General features: G+C 35.0%; 1 long non-coding RNA gene across 1 annotated transcript in view; it reads left to right on the plus strand.

Annotated features, from left to right (window-relative positions):
• Positions 1 to 13,765, plus strand: part of LOC309659735 — a 73,200-nt gene continuing 59,435 nt past the window's right edge. The window contains exon 1 of the long non-coding RNA XR_014262925.1: positions 1 to 13,765. This exon is cut by the window's right edge and continues 50,151 nt beyond it. This is a non-coding gene — a long non-coding RNA (uncharacterized lncRNA).

Consider the following 13,765-nt stretch of genomic DNA (forward strand, 5'->3'; position numbering starts at 1 on the left):
AGGATGCTTTGTATTTCTGCCGTGTCTGTTGTAACTTCTCCTTTTTCATTTCTAATTTTATTGATTTGAGTCCTCTCCCTCTTTTTCTTGATGAGTCTGGCTAATGGTTTATCAATTTTGTTTATCTCTTCAAAGAAGCAGCTTTTAGTTTTATTGATCTTTGCTATTGTTTTCTTTGTTTCTATTTCATTTATTTCTGCTCTGATCTTTATGATTTCTTTCCTTCTGCTAACTTTCGGTTTTGTTTGTTCTTCTTTCTCTAGTTCCTTTAGGTGTAACGTTAGATTGTTTATTTGAGATTTTTCTTGTTTCTTGAGGTAGGCTTGTATAGCTATAAACTTCCCTCTTAGAACAGCTTTTGCTGCATCCCATTGGTTTTGGATCATTGTGTTTTCATTGTCATTTGTCTCTAGGTATTTTTTGATTTCCTCTTTGATTTCTTCAGTGATCTCTTGGTTATTTAGTAACGTATTGTTTAGCCTCCATGTGTTTGTATTTTTTACGTTTTTTTCCCTGTAATTAATTTCTAATCTAATAGCATTGTGGTCAGAAAAGATGCTTGATATGATTTCAATATTCTTAAATTTACTGAGGCTTGATTTGTGACCCAAGGTGTGATCTATCCTGGAGAATGTTCCATGTGCACTTGAGAAGAAAGTGTAATCTGCTGTTTTTGGATGGAATGTCCTATAAATATCAATTAAATCTATCTGGTCTATTGTGTCATTTAAAGCTTGTGTTTCCTTATTAATTTTCTGTGTGGATGATCTGTCCATTGGTGTAAGTGAGATGTTAAAGTCCCCCATTATTATTGTGTTACTGTCAATTTCCTCTTTTATAGCTGTTAGCAGTTGCCCTATGTATTTAGGTGCTCCTATCTTGGGTACCTATATATTTATAATTGTTATATCTTCTTCTTGGATTGATCCCTTGATCATTATGTAGTGTTCTTCCTTGTCTCTTCTAACATTCTTTATTTTAAAGTCTATTTTATGTGATATGAGTATTGCTACTCCAGCTTTCTTTTGATTTCCCTTTGCATGGAAAATCTTTTTCCATCCCCTCACTTTCAGTCTGTATGTGTCCCTAGGTCTGAAGTGGGTCTCTTGTAGACAGCATATATATGGGTCTTGTTTTTGTATCCATTCAGCAAGCCTGTGTCTTTTGGTTGGAGCATTTAATCCATTCACGTTTAAGGTAATTATCGATATGTATGTTCCTATGACCATTTTCTCAGTTGTTTTGGGTTTGTTTTTGTAGGTCCTTTTCTTCTCTTGTGTTTCCCACTTAGAGAAGTTCCTTTAGCATTTGTTGTAGAGCTGGTTTGGTGGTGCTGAATTCTCTTAGCTTTTGCTTGTCTGTAAAGCTTTTGATTTCTCCATCGAATCTGAATGAGATCCTTGCTGGGTATAGTAATCTTGGTTGTAGGTTCTTCCCTTTCATCACTTTAAGTATATCATGCCGCACCCTTCTGGCTTGTAGAGTTTCTGCTGAGAAATCAGCTGTTAACCTTATTGGAATTCCCTTGTATGTTTTTTGTCGGTTTTCCCTTGCTACTTACAATAGTTTTTCTTTGTCTTTAATTTTTGCCAATTTGATTACTATGTGTCTCGGCATGTTTCTCCTTGGGTTTATCCTGTATGGGACTCTGTGTGCTTCCTGGACTTTGGTGGCTATTTCCCTTCCCATGTTAGGGAAGTTTTTGACTATAATCTCTTCAAATATTTTCTCTGGTCCTTTCTCTCTCTCTTCTCCTTCTGGAACCCCTGTAATGCAAATTTTTTTGCGTTTAATGTTGTCCCAGAGGTCTCTTAGGCTGCCTTCATTTCTTTTCATTCTTTTTTCTTTATTCTGTTCTGCCGCAGTGAGTTCCACCATTCTGTCTTCCAGGTCACTTATCCATTCTTCTGCCTCAGTTATTCTGCTATTGATTCCTTCTAGTGTAGTTTTCATTTCAGTTATTGTATTGTTCATCTCTGTTTGTTCTTTAATTCTTCTAGATCTTTGTTAAACATTTCTTGCATGTTCTCGATATTTGCCTCCATTCTTTTTCCGAGGTCCTGGATCATCTTCACTATCATTATTCTGAATTCTTTTTCTGGAAGATTACCTATCTCCATTTCATTTAGTTGTTTTTCTGGGGTTTTATCTTGTTCCCTCATCTGGTACATGGCCCTCCTCCTTTTCATCTTGTCTGTCTTTCTGTGAATGTCCATATTTCTTAAAAATACATTTTTGCTACGTTAAGAAAATACTCATTTGTGTTAATTAAAAGTTTACACCAGAAAGAAAGTTGGATTCTATCAAATACCTTTTTAGTTGCAGTCTTTGATGGGAGATAATGAAGAAAATTAATCAATTTCCAAATATTAGCCATCCTTACATTCTTGAGAGCAAATACAATTGGCTGGACTAATTAACTCAATTAATATGCTGCTGCATTCTATCTGGGATTAATTTCTTTAATATTTCCATTACTATATGTAAGAATTACTTTGAATTTTTTCAGTATCTAACAGAATGTTAAAGTTGACATTTTTGACAAAGCAGCAAGATAAAATATAATGTGCTATACATTCCTCCATTCCAAAGTGGGTGTTATACCTCATGTAAGATTTACAATGAAAATATCCCTAAACTGGCAACACAACTCTTAAAGCCCTACATCTCCTTGAAGAATATAAATGGTTGAGAGTTGGTATTAGAGAAAAGGTTTTGTTAAAAGTAATTTCGAGAGCATCACCAACATGCTAGGTATCTCAGTCCCATAACAGGGAAGGTTTGGGCAGTGTCTGGTTCTTACTTCAGTGTGATGAAAGAAGTTTTGAAGGGACTACTTAAAAAGCTTTATTTGTGTTGCCCCCAAATTTGTGACTTGTGCCTGAAAAAGCTCAAGTGATCTTTGAATGAAGGCTGGAACTGAGAAGTTACTTCTTTCTCTCCAAAAGGGAGTCAGATTTGGGTTAATCATGGTGACCACATATGATTTCCAAGTAGAAATGTCATCCTTGGACAATTTTAAGTCTGATCCACCTCGGGAGCATTGCCTTTTAGGTGAGGAATATCAGCTGGAAAAGGATGCAGGGTACCCATCCAGAAGAAAATCCTCTATGAGTGGAGATAGATCTGACAAAGGAAAGACCTTGCCCATGTCACAGGAGTTTTAGAAAAAGGCACTCCAGAGAGAATTCTTCAGAAAACCCACAAGAGTGCCCAGGAAGTGAAAAAAGTTGGCTTTAAATATCTGTAATGTCCAGAAATCATGACGATATCTGAGATATGTAGAAAAAGTCAAATACAAGCTTCCTACTTGCCTTACCTCTTCTCTCACACTTAATTCTTCTCACAATGCCACCCCCACAACTTTGATGGTGTTGGATTAAGAGATATCAAGTGGAACAAGAGGTTAATGAAAAAGAGAGGAAAGTAATTAAGCACCATATCTTCTTCTGCAAGTAGTCAGCCCAAAGAAAACTCCAGCTGGAAGGAAAAGGAAAAGACAATTAAAATCAACTTCAAAGATTTGATCATTACACAAGACTAGATGTTTAAAAGGCTTGCAACTTAAAGGACTGATCAGAAAGCAATAGCACTTCATCCAGAAACAGAGTATTGACAATACTCACTAAACAGGTTTAAAAGAATGGTGAGAATTAAAAATACATTTGCTTTTTAATTATATACTAGGATTTCTTCTTGTTCAGTGTACAGTTAGATATTATTTTTGTGAGATTTTTGTATACATAAAATGCCTTTAGCATTTAGAACATTTTCTTCTTTCTTAGAGCTTTAGAACAGTTTTGATAGACAGCTAAACCAACTTTGTGCGAGGTCATAAGAAATGATTGGTTATTTAATTTTCTTCTCTCCTTAGAAACCAGTTTTGGTATAAATCACTTTTTAAGAAGGTCCAGCAACTTATGAGATCGATTTATCTTTTGGGGTCCTCAGTCTTCTTGACCTTTGTTGTAATACCTTGATTTTGCTAATACTCATTTTCCAAAGACCACGAGAAAAGCATGGTGGTCAAGAAAATTAAGTTCATTATACCATTTGTAACAAGGGAGAACTTTACCTTGACAGAGTCTTAGAAGTGTCTGAGAGGGGAACATCAAGAGAAGTATATGGTTTTAAGGCCTGAGCAGGATTATTGTAATTTACATCTTTTTAAAAAATTAATTAATTAATTTATTATTTATTTTTGGCTGCATTGGGTCTTTGTTGCTGTGCATGGGCTTTCTCTAGTTGCGGCGAGTGGGGGCTATTCTTCGTTGCAGTGAGCGGGCTTCTCATTGCAGTGGCTTCTGTTGTTGTAGAGCACATGCTGTAGGCGCACGAGCTTCAGTAGTTGTAGCACATGGGCTCAGTAGTTGTGGCTCGCGGGCTCTAGAGCACAGGCTCAGTAGTTGTGGCGCACGGGCTTAGTTGCTCCGCGGCATGTGGGATCTTCCCCGACCAGGGCTCAAACCTGTGTCCCCTGCATTGGCAGGCAGATTTTTAACCTCTGTGCCACCAGGGAAGTTCCATAATTTACATCTTAAAAGGTAAGAAAACAGCTATAGTCAGGCAAAGTTTATGATATAATGACCTTGGATTGGGGGGCACAACAAAGTGAGGGTGAGATAAGATTTTTTAAGCATCTTGATGAGCAAGCTCTGAGTCTAATTAGTAAACTATTTTAGTGGTTTCACACTCTTATCTATCAAGAATAAATTTTTCCTGAACCAGTAGCTAAGTATTTTTTGCTTCTTCTTAGTATTGTTTAAATATGACTAGGCAAGTATGCTCAATCACAGAATTTTTTAAGTTGGGTACAGAAAAATATATTTAGTCCCAGTATTGTTTTACACAGAGAAAAGGACTTCTGTTGGTTCCAGCTTTCAAATCCAGTCCCATAGATTTAAGACGTAGAAAGGCAAATCTCTTAAAGTTACAAGAAGGAGCTATGCACCATTAAAGATTATGCCTCATTGAAGGAACACACAGAAGGACACACAGAAGCATGGGATTTTTCTGATTGGCTGCAGATTGCCAAAAGTCTCAGGATTCATGGGTTTCTTAAATGACTTTAGAAATAGTTTATCATGGCCAAAGAAAATACCCTCAGCCTAGGAAACATAACTTTTCCTTGACTGAGAATTTATCCTTCTTACAAAAAGAGAATTTGATTGAGCTAGTTGCCTTCATTGCTTACATGAAGGGCATTTATTTTTATTTTTCTTTTATATTGGAGCATAGTTGATTAACAATGTTGTGTTAGCTTCAGGTGTACAGAAAAGTGATTCAGTTATACATATACATGTATCTATTCTTTTTCAAATTCTTTTCCCATTTAGGTTATTACAGAATATTGAGCAGAGTTCCCTGTGCTATACAATAGGTCTTTGTTGGTTATCTATTTTAAATACAGTAGTGTGTACATGTCAGTCCCAAACTCCCAATCTATCCCTCCTCCCTACCTTCCCCCTTGGTAACAGTAAGTTCATTCATTAAGTCTGTGAGTCTGTTTCTATTTTGTAAGTAAGTTCATTTGTATCATTTTTTTTTTTTTAGATTCCACATTTAAGCCATATCTTATGATATTTGTCTTTCTCTGTCTGATTTACTTCACTTAGTATGATAATCTCCAGGTCTATACATGTTGCTGCAAATGGCATTATCTCATTCTTTTTAATGGCTGAGTAATATTCCATTGTATATATGTACCACATCTTCTTTATCCATTCCTCTCTTGATGGACATTTTGGTTTGCTTCCATATCTTGGGTATTGTAAACAGAGCTGCAATGAACATTGGGGTACATGTATCCTTTCAAACCATGTTTTTCTCTGGATATATGCCCAGGAGTGGGATTACTGGATCATACGGTAGATCTATGTTTAGTTTTTAAGGAACCTCCATACTGCTCTCCATAGTGGCTGTATCAATTTACATTCCCACCAACAGTGTAGGAGGGTTCCCTTCTCTCCACACCCTCTCCAGCATTTATTGTTTGTAGACTTTTTGACGATGGCCATTCTGACTGGTGTGAGGGGATATCTCATTGTAGTTCTGATGTGCATTTCTCTAATAACTAGTGATGTTGAGCATCTTTTCATGTGCTTCTTGGTCATCTGTGTGTCTTCTTTGGAGAAATGCCTATTTAGGTCTTCTGCTCATGTTTTGATTGGGTTGTTGTTGTTTTTTTTTGATATTGAGCCACATGAGCTGTAGCTACATATAAAAAAAAAAAGAAATTAGAACATTCTTTAACACCATACACAAAAATAAACTCAAAATGGATTAAAGACCTAAATGTAAGACTGGATACTATAAAACTTAGAGAAAAACATAAGCATAACACTCCTTGACATAAATTGCAGCAATACTTTTTTGAGCCATCTCCTAGAGTAATGGAAATAAAAACAAAATTTAAAAAATGGGACCTCATTAAACTCAAAAGCTTTTGCACAGCAAAGGAAACAATAGACAAAACAAAAAGACAACCCACAGGATGGGAGAAAATATTTGCAAATGATGTGACTGACAAGGGATTAGTCTCCAAAATTTACAAGCAGCCCATGAAGCGCATTTATTGGGCATTTATTTATTTATCAAGCTTTTCAGAAATAGTTGTCCCCCTCTCATTCCAGCTAAGCCCACACATAAGCTTGAGAATAAAGTGATGAAAGCAAAAAAAAAAAAAATAAGAGAAAAAAAAAAAGTTCCTCAAAAGTGTAATGAAATCAGGTCATTAAATTATGATATCTAAATCACAATTCAGTGTTTCCTGAAAAAAAACAAAAATCACAAACTTTTCATTGAGATAGAAGCAGAAAGCTACCACCACTGAGTCTATCATGTAAACTGTCACCTTTGATATTTTGGTCACACTATGTGTATGGTACATGCCTCCATTTCTGATCCAAGTAGTTGTGATCAGGGGAGCCATGTTCCTTTCACCTACAGAGTCAAAGCTGGAGCCATAACATCTAATAAAGAGTCATTCGGGACCACATTCTACAGAAAGTTTCCGGGAAACTAAGAATTCAGGACCCAATCTGTTTAGTATATGAAGTTTTCAAAGGAATATATGCATCTGTCCTGGATTGCAAAAACTGCCATTCTGGAAATTTGCCACGAGGTGTCCAGTAGGACATTGTCCACAGGTCTGAATGAAGAGATACATAATATATGTGAGACCCAGAGGCTAAATTCTGCTCAAAACGCTGCAAATTACTAATACTGAATTACCCTACATTCATAAAAACGTATTTAATTATTTATTTAAACAGCTTTAATCAACATGAATCTACTATTCATTGCAAATGTCATTTAAAGCAATTTAAAGGCATAATTTTAAGAGCAATTTAATATTTACCTCAAGTCATATTTATCTTCTTAATCATCTCACCCTGAATCATAAGTCATATCACAAAGATATACCTGATAATTTGTCCATTCATGCAGCACAGGGTTTCATACTAGTAGTAATGCTGACATTTTGGGCTGGATAATTGTATGTTGTAGGGGGCTGTCCTGTGCATTGTAGGATGTTTAGCAACCCAGTAGATATCAGTGGCAACTGACTCCCCCCACACACATCAGTTGTGACAACCAAACATTTCTCCACAGACTGCCAGCTATACTGAGGTGGAAAGTGCGGGGGGAAGGAACCACTCCCAGTTGAGAACCACTATTGTAGCAGGATATTAAGGCTTCCCAGTTTGCATATCTTGCAGCAGTTGCTATCTCAATCCTAGGGAGCCCATCGATTATAAATGATTAGGTCTAAACTAACTGATCCTTAGTCTGCCTTTGCAACCTCTTTCATACTCAAACACACATGGCAGGAAAGAAAAAATTAGGGCTTGAGATACCTCTATGAGCATCCTTATATTTGTTCTCTTAGAAGGTGTTATTTTCCTTCCAGAGGACTTAGCTCAATACTTTCTTCCTCCACTTTAGAATCAGTTATGGGTTCTACATTATAGTTTCATGTCAGTTTCCAATAGCAAGATCCTACTAACCAAGTCCAATCTGCATAAATGCTGTTTTCCGTGGTGAATTTCATCAGTTTAATAAACCGTGTCTTACGCAAAACAAACCATTTTGAATACAATAAAAGCATTATTTTTGAATTGAAATTTATCTTTGTTTCATGAGAGGCTGTTATAGGAAAATCATGACTGCTGTTCACTCTAGACTGAGCTGTTGTTAGTCAGGAAGAGTCATGAATTTCCCATTTTTCTTTCTCTGAGTGCTTCCCTCACTCCCATGGGGGTGATTTATGCAATGGCAGAGTGAGTCTGATTTTCCTCCTGCTTCACTTTCAAATTGCTGCATGAATAATATTATCAGATCTTGATTGGTGGTTCATGAAAACTGTATTTAGTTTCTTATTTCAGGAAAATCTTTCACTGAAATGTTTAGCTTTTTAAACAAATCTTTGCACGACTTCACATTTTCAGCTTGTTTAGTAGTACCTGTATACATTTGGAGAGAGAGGGGATTTGGAGAGAAAAGAGATAGGTAGCAACCAAATACATAGGCCTTCAATGGGCGAGATGTCTCTCTGTCCACTACCAAAACTAAAGTCTATGGTGTAATTTCTTTGGATATATTTCATGTAAATAAGTGCAGTGCGACGGAAAGAAGAGTAACTGTGATAGACCGGCAAGAAACTTGGCTTCACCACCTTAAGACATTTAGTATCCCCTTGTTTGCTCTATTCATAAGTAAAGGTAAATAAGTTTCATTAATCTATTCAATAAGAATTTATTAAATACCTAATATGTGCCAAACATTACATTTTGTGCTTAGAACACAAAGTAAATGTGAAATACTTCTAGGTTGCCTACATTAATATTAATATGTTAGTGTTCAAAAAGAACTCATTTGATAAGCAAAAATTATGCAAATAAAGCTTGGAACACAAAATATAAATCAAAACAAGAGAGTTTAGCAATTAATGATAATATTCTGTGAATATATATTGTACAGGATTATACAAATTTATGTGCTCTATTTCTGTACATAAAACTTGCCAAAAGAACGTAAAAGATAACCTGAATAAATGGTGAGAAATATCATGTCCTTCCATAGGAAGGCTTAATGTTATATAACCCCACATCAGTTTATACAATTAAAGTAAATAAAACAAAAATTCCTAAGGAACAGAGAAGGGAGGTTTCTAATGCTTTGGTTATATTCAGCGCAATACTAATTCAAGCATACTTAAGAAATGTTTATTAAATCTAAAATGATCTAGGTCAATTATACTTCAAAAACAAACAAACTCAAAAAAAGAGATCAGATTTTTGTACCAGAGGTGGGGGGTGGGGGAGGGGGAATTGGATGAAGGCCATCAAAAGGTACAAATCTCCAGTTATAAGTAAATAAGTACTAGGAATGCAATGTGTAACATAAATAATTTAATTAACACTGCTATTTGTTATATATGAAAGTTAAGAGAGTAAATCCTAAGAATTCTCATCACAAAGGAAATTTTCTTTCTTTAATTTTGAATGTATACGAGATGATGGATGTTCACTAAACTTATTGCGGTAATCATTTCACGATGTACGTCAAATCATTTTGCTGAACACCTTAAACTTATACAGTGCCGTGTGTCAATTACATCTCAATAAAACTGGAAGAAAAAAAATCTAAAATGAGCATATCCTTGACATAGCATTTTTCACTTCTAGATATTTATCCTCCAGAAATAAGTACCAAAGTATGATAACATATATGTATAAGAATATTCACTTCTGCTTTGTTTTGATAGCTAAGAACTCAAATATCCATCAATGGGGAAAAAACTATAATAGACCCATTTAATGGAGTAGCATGAAGCTATTAAAAATAATGAGATACAGCTAAATTTAGCATCATGAAAAAAGGTTCAAAATATATGGCTAAATGAAAAAAGTACAATTTTAGAGCAGTATATATTGTATGACATTTTTCTATAAAAATAGGACACTAACAGTATTAGCAAATGTACTGAAAAAAAGCTGAAGGACTATGTAGCCAGCAACTAAAGGGGTGAGATTATGGAGGACTTTTATTTGTTTTATTCATTTCCTTAATATTTGAATTTTAACTTTTTCTTACTTTTATAATTAGAAAAAATTAAGACAATGTGAAAATATATGTTAATAACATTGTCTTCATCAGGATTTGACGTTAGAAAAATTATGGATCAATTCTGCTTATTCTGTTTTTATACCAGTTAGAACTTCTAAGCTAAGTAGCATTAACACTGCTAAACATTGCTATCCCAAGTCATTCCTTAAATAGTTTTTAATTAGTCTTTCCTTAGAGAAAACATGAGCTGCTACAGAGAGAGTTTGTCTAAACAAAAATGATTTAAGAACTTGCATCATAAGACTTACACTCAAGAAGTATTTGACATCTTTCTCTGCAAATTTACCAGAAGTTTAACATTTTTCAGTTTTATTTTTTAATGACTGTACTTGTGTATAATTACATTGTAAACAACTCTGATGAATTACTGAAAATTTTTTCTCAGCTTCTTCTGTTTTTTTTTCCACTGATCTTGATCTCTTTTAATTAATTAGGCTGGAAAAAGAACCCGTGAAACCCTAATCTAGTTGGGTAGTTGCTCAACCAATTACAGGATGAAAAATGTGAATTATAATCACTTCACCTCGGAAAGTGCTAAAAAAGAGAGAGACCTGTATATCAGCCAAAACAACTGGTTCAGAAATCTTTTAAAAATCTTTATACATCTTCAAAACGTCAGCCAAGGTGTATTTCCAGATAGAATACATGGTAACATCAACATTTCTTTAGCCTTTATTGCAAGTGCTTTGTTTATTTCATATTTACACAGGACACAGACTTCAGAAAACTTGTGGTTAAAGTTGGCTAAGACCAATAAGCTTTCATTACAGAAAGTTACATGTAAGATTTCCTTATGAATATAATAATCCTGGTGCATTGTACTCTAGTCTAACAATTTGCTGAGGGGAAAAAATGCATGAAATGCACTTTCTGGCAAAATAGAGTAAATCTGAATTATTCAGGGTAAATTGAACAAGCTCAGTAGTGCTTTGTGACACTCTTTACAAGCTCATGACATTATTGTCTTTGACACCATTAATGTTATCTTGCCATTCTTTAGCCAACTGGGTATTAGGAGAAACTTAAATGTTACAGAATAAATAATAGAATGTCATATAGACCATTAGTCATTGAAATGAAATATTTATACATTTGTATATATAAGGAACATCACCAATTTTACCTTCATGGTGGTCCAGGTCCAAATCCAAATATATGTGCCAGTGTCATTATGTCTGTTGCTAGATTTTTAAATAAAATAAAGGCAAAGTTGAATTTTAGTAAAATTCTACTTCTTGGCTAAAGCAACCATATTTAAATTCTTAAACACATTATTCTTAAGTATATCAGCCCATTCAATGGCCACTTCTCAGTTCATACATTCCTATGATAGCCTAAGGTTCCCAATGGAACTTATTGGTAACATAAACTTAGTTTTACTAAGCCTGTTATTTGACGATAGAGACAGACTACAAGCCTGTACTTGGAATTTAAAAATGGTTTTTCAGAGTAGGTGTCATCTAGGCAAGAGAAGGATAAAAAGACATTCCATTAGAGGGTATATAATGTACAAAGATTTAGAACAAAGAGACAGAAGTTTAGAATTGATTGAACATAGAATTCTACATTTTTAATTGATTAATCTATTATATTTCCATGGGGTAAAAATAAGATTATAAATTTATATTTCATTTTTTATTTCCTAAAACCATAAGGCTTTTAATATTAAATATTTTTTTCTTATGGGTTGAGCTATTGTTACAACTGTTTTTAGGAAAACAGAAGCAAAATCAAAAGCCTGCTTGCAAAGAAGAATGTGTGGTCTGTGTTTACTTCTGCAAGATCAGGTATTGGGGATAGGGATCATAGAAAATTCAATTAATATTTCTTTTCATTTTTCAAGTTTCTTTAAAATCAAGGCCTTTCTATAATCCTCTTTATAACTTTTTAAAAGTTCTATATTTGCAATGATGTTAATGTTTAAACGTAAATTTCCCCTGAGTACGCCTGCTTTAGAATCCTAGATTTCTTTTTATAAAAGAATAATACAAAAGATCAGTGCTACTTCCGCGTTTCTGTTTTTTAAACATCAAGTTCAGCAATGTAAAGAAAGAAAAATGATATGAAAGTACTATACCTTTTTGATAAAACTTTCTGTATCTTTACTCAAATATCATTGAATACACAGAAAATCAATACACTGATTACTTAAAACCATAGTTACAACATGTAAACAAGCTTAAGCCACAATGCAAATGCAGTATATTATTAATAGTGTTATATTATTTTACATTAATATTATAGCATTATATTCACCTTTAGAACTAGATGGGTGGGATGGGGGGGATGGGAGGGAGGTCCAAGAGGGAGGGGATATGTGTATACATATAGCTGCTTCACTTCGTTGTACAGCAGAAACTAACACAACATTGTAAAACAATTATACTCCAATAAAAAAAACCAAGTCCTACAGCTGTTAAAAAAAAAAGTTTTTAAAATGTATCCTTTATAATCTTGGAGCAAAGGCACTAAAAAAAAAAAAAACCTAAGGGACTTCCCTGGTGGTCCAGTGGTTAAGACTCCACGCTTCCACTGCAAGGGGCACGGGTTCAATCCCTGGTTGGGGAACTAAGATCCCGCATGCTGTTTAGTGCGGCCGAAAAAAAACCCTAAGAAATATCCATAGAACATATTGTTGCTCCAAATTAATTTCAGTGGGTAGACATGTGGTGATTGATTCCAAGTGCCCCTTGAGTGTCCATAGAGTGACAGTTTGTGCTCACAACTTGCTGGAAACTGGTCTGTGAGTTAAAAGACAGGAAAACATGATCAAACTTGGCTTAATTGGTATCTTGGAGAGGACCTGACTCTCATGAGCTTTGATGTCTTTCCTCTCTTAGGCTCTCCTCAGTCAACTCTGTTGGAAACAGGAGTGTTTGATGTCTAGGCAGGGTCTGCTTTACAAGTACTAACAATGAAAAGCAAAGAAATGGACTTGGTGTTCAAAGGGCTAATCCACATGTGAGCTTGGCCTGCATAATAAGAAAGGAGCCATTTCCATATCATCACAGGACCAGGAACAGCCAGCCTTTGACAGGGCATCAAAAATGTGGGGCGTCTTGCTGGTACCCATTCTACCCTTGTCACAGACATTGAAGCCAGTGGGCTTGGATAAATATAAAACTGGGCCTCACGTTGCGCTCCTCCATTACACACATGTCAATATGTGGAGATTTCCACCTAAGAGGAAACCATGAAAAATGGAAATTCAACATATGGTCAATGAGGGCTGCAAAAGCCATGGAAAGAAACCATTGCTCTCCTGAGGCTTTCAGTGGCACTCTTAGGTAATTGCTTAATTGAAATTTTATTCCTTTCATTGAACCTCACAGCAGGAGTGAATCTACAATTATAAAGCAAGTTTTGATATTTCATTCCTGCCCTTTATAACAATGTTGGTGAAGAAAGAGCATTAATTAAGGGATAGCAACAAAACAAATTGTTCTGGAGGGGAAGAAAAGGAAGAGGTGTGAGAGTGTATGAACGTAATTAAAAGGGGGGCGATCAGAAGCACATAGAAGAATTTTCTTTTTCCATGGTATTAGTAACAGCAACATAGGGAAATGATTTTACTATAGAAGAGTTTGTCCTTTATGGGTAGATAAGAGGGGCAATAATTATAGTGAAAAATGTA

Source organism: Balaenoptera physalus, assembly GCF_965194825.1.
Source record: "Balaenoptera physalus genome assembly, chromosome: 4".
Classification (NCBI taxonomy): Eukaryota; Metazoa; Chordata; class Mammalia; order Artiodactyla; family Balaenopteridae; genus Balaenoptera; species Balaenoptera physalus.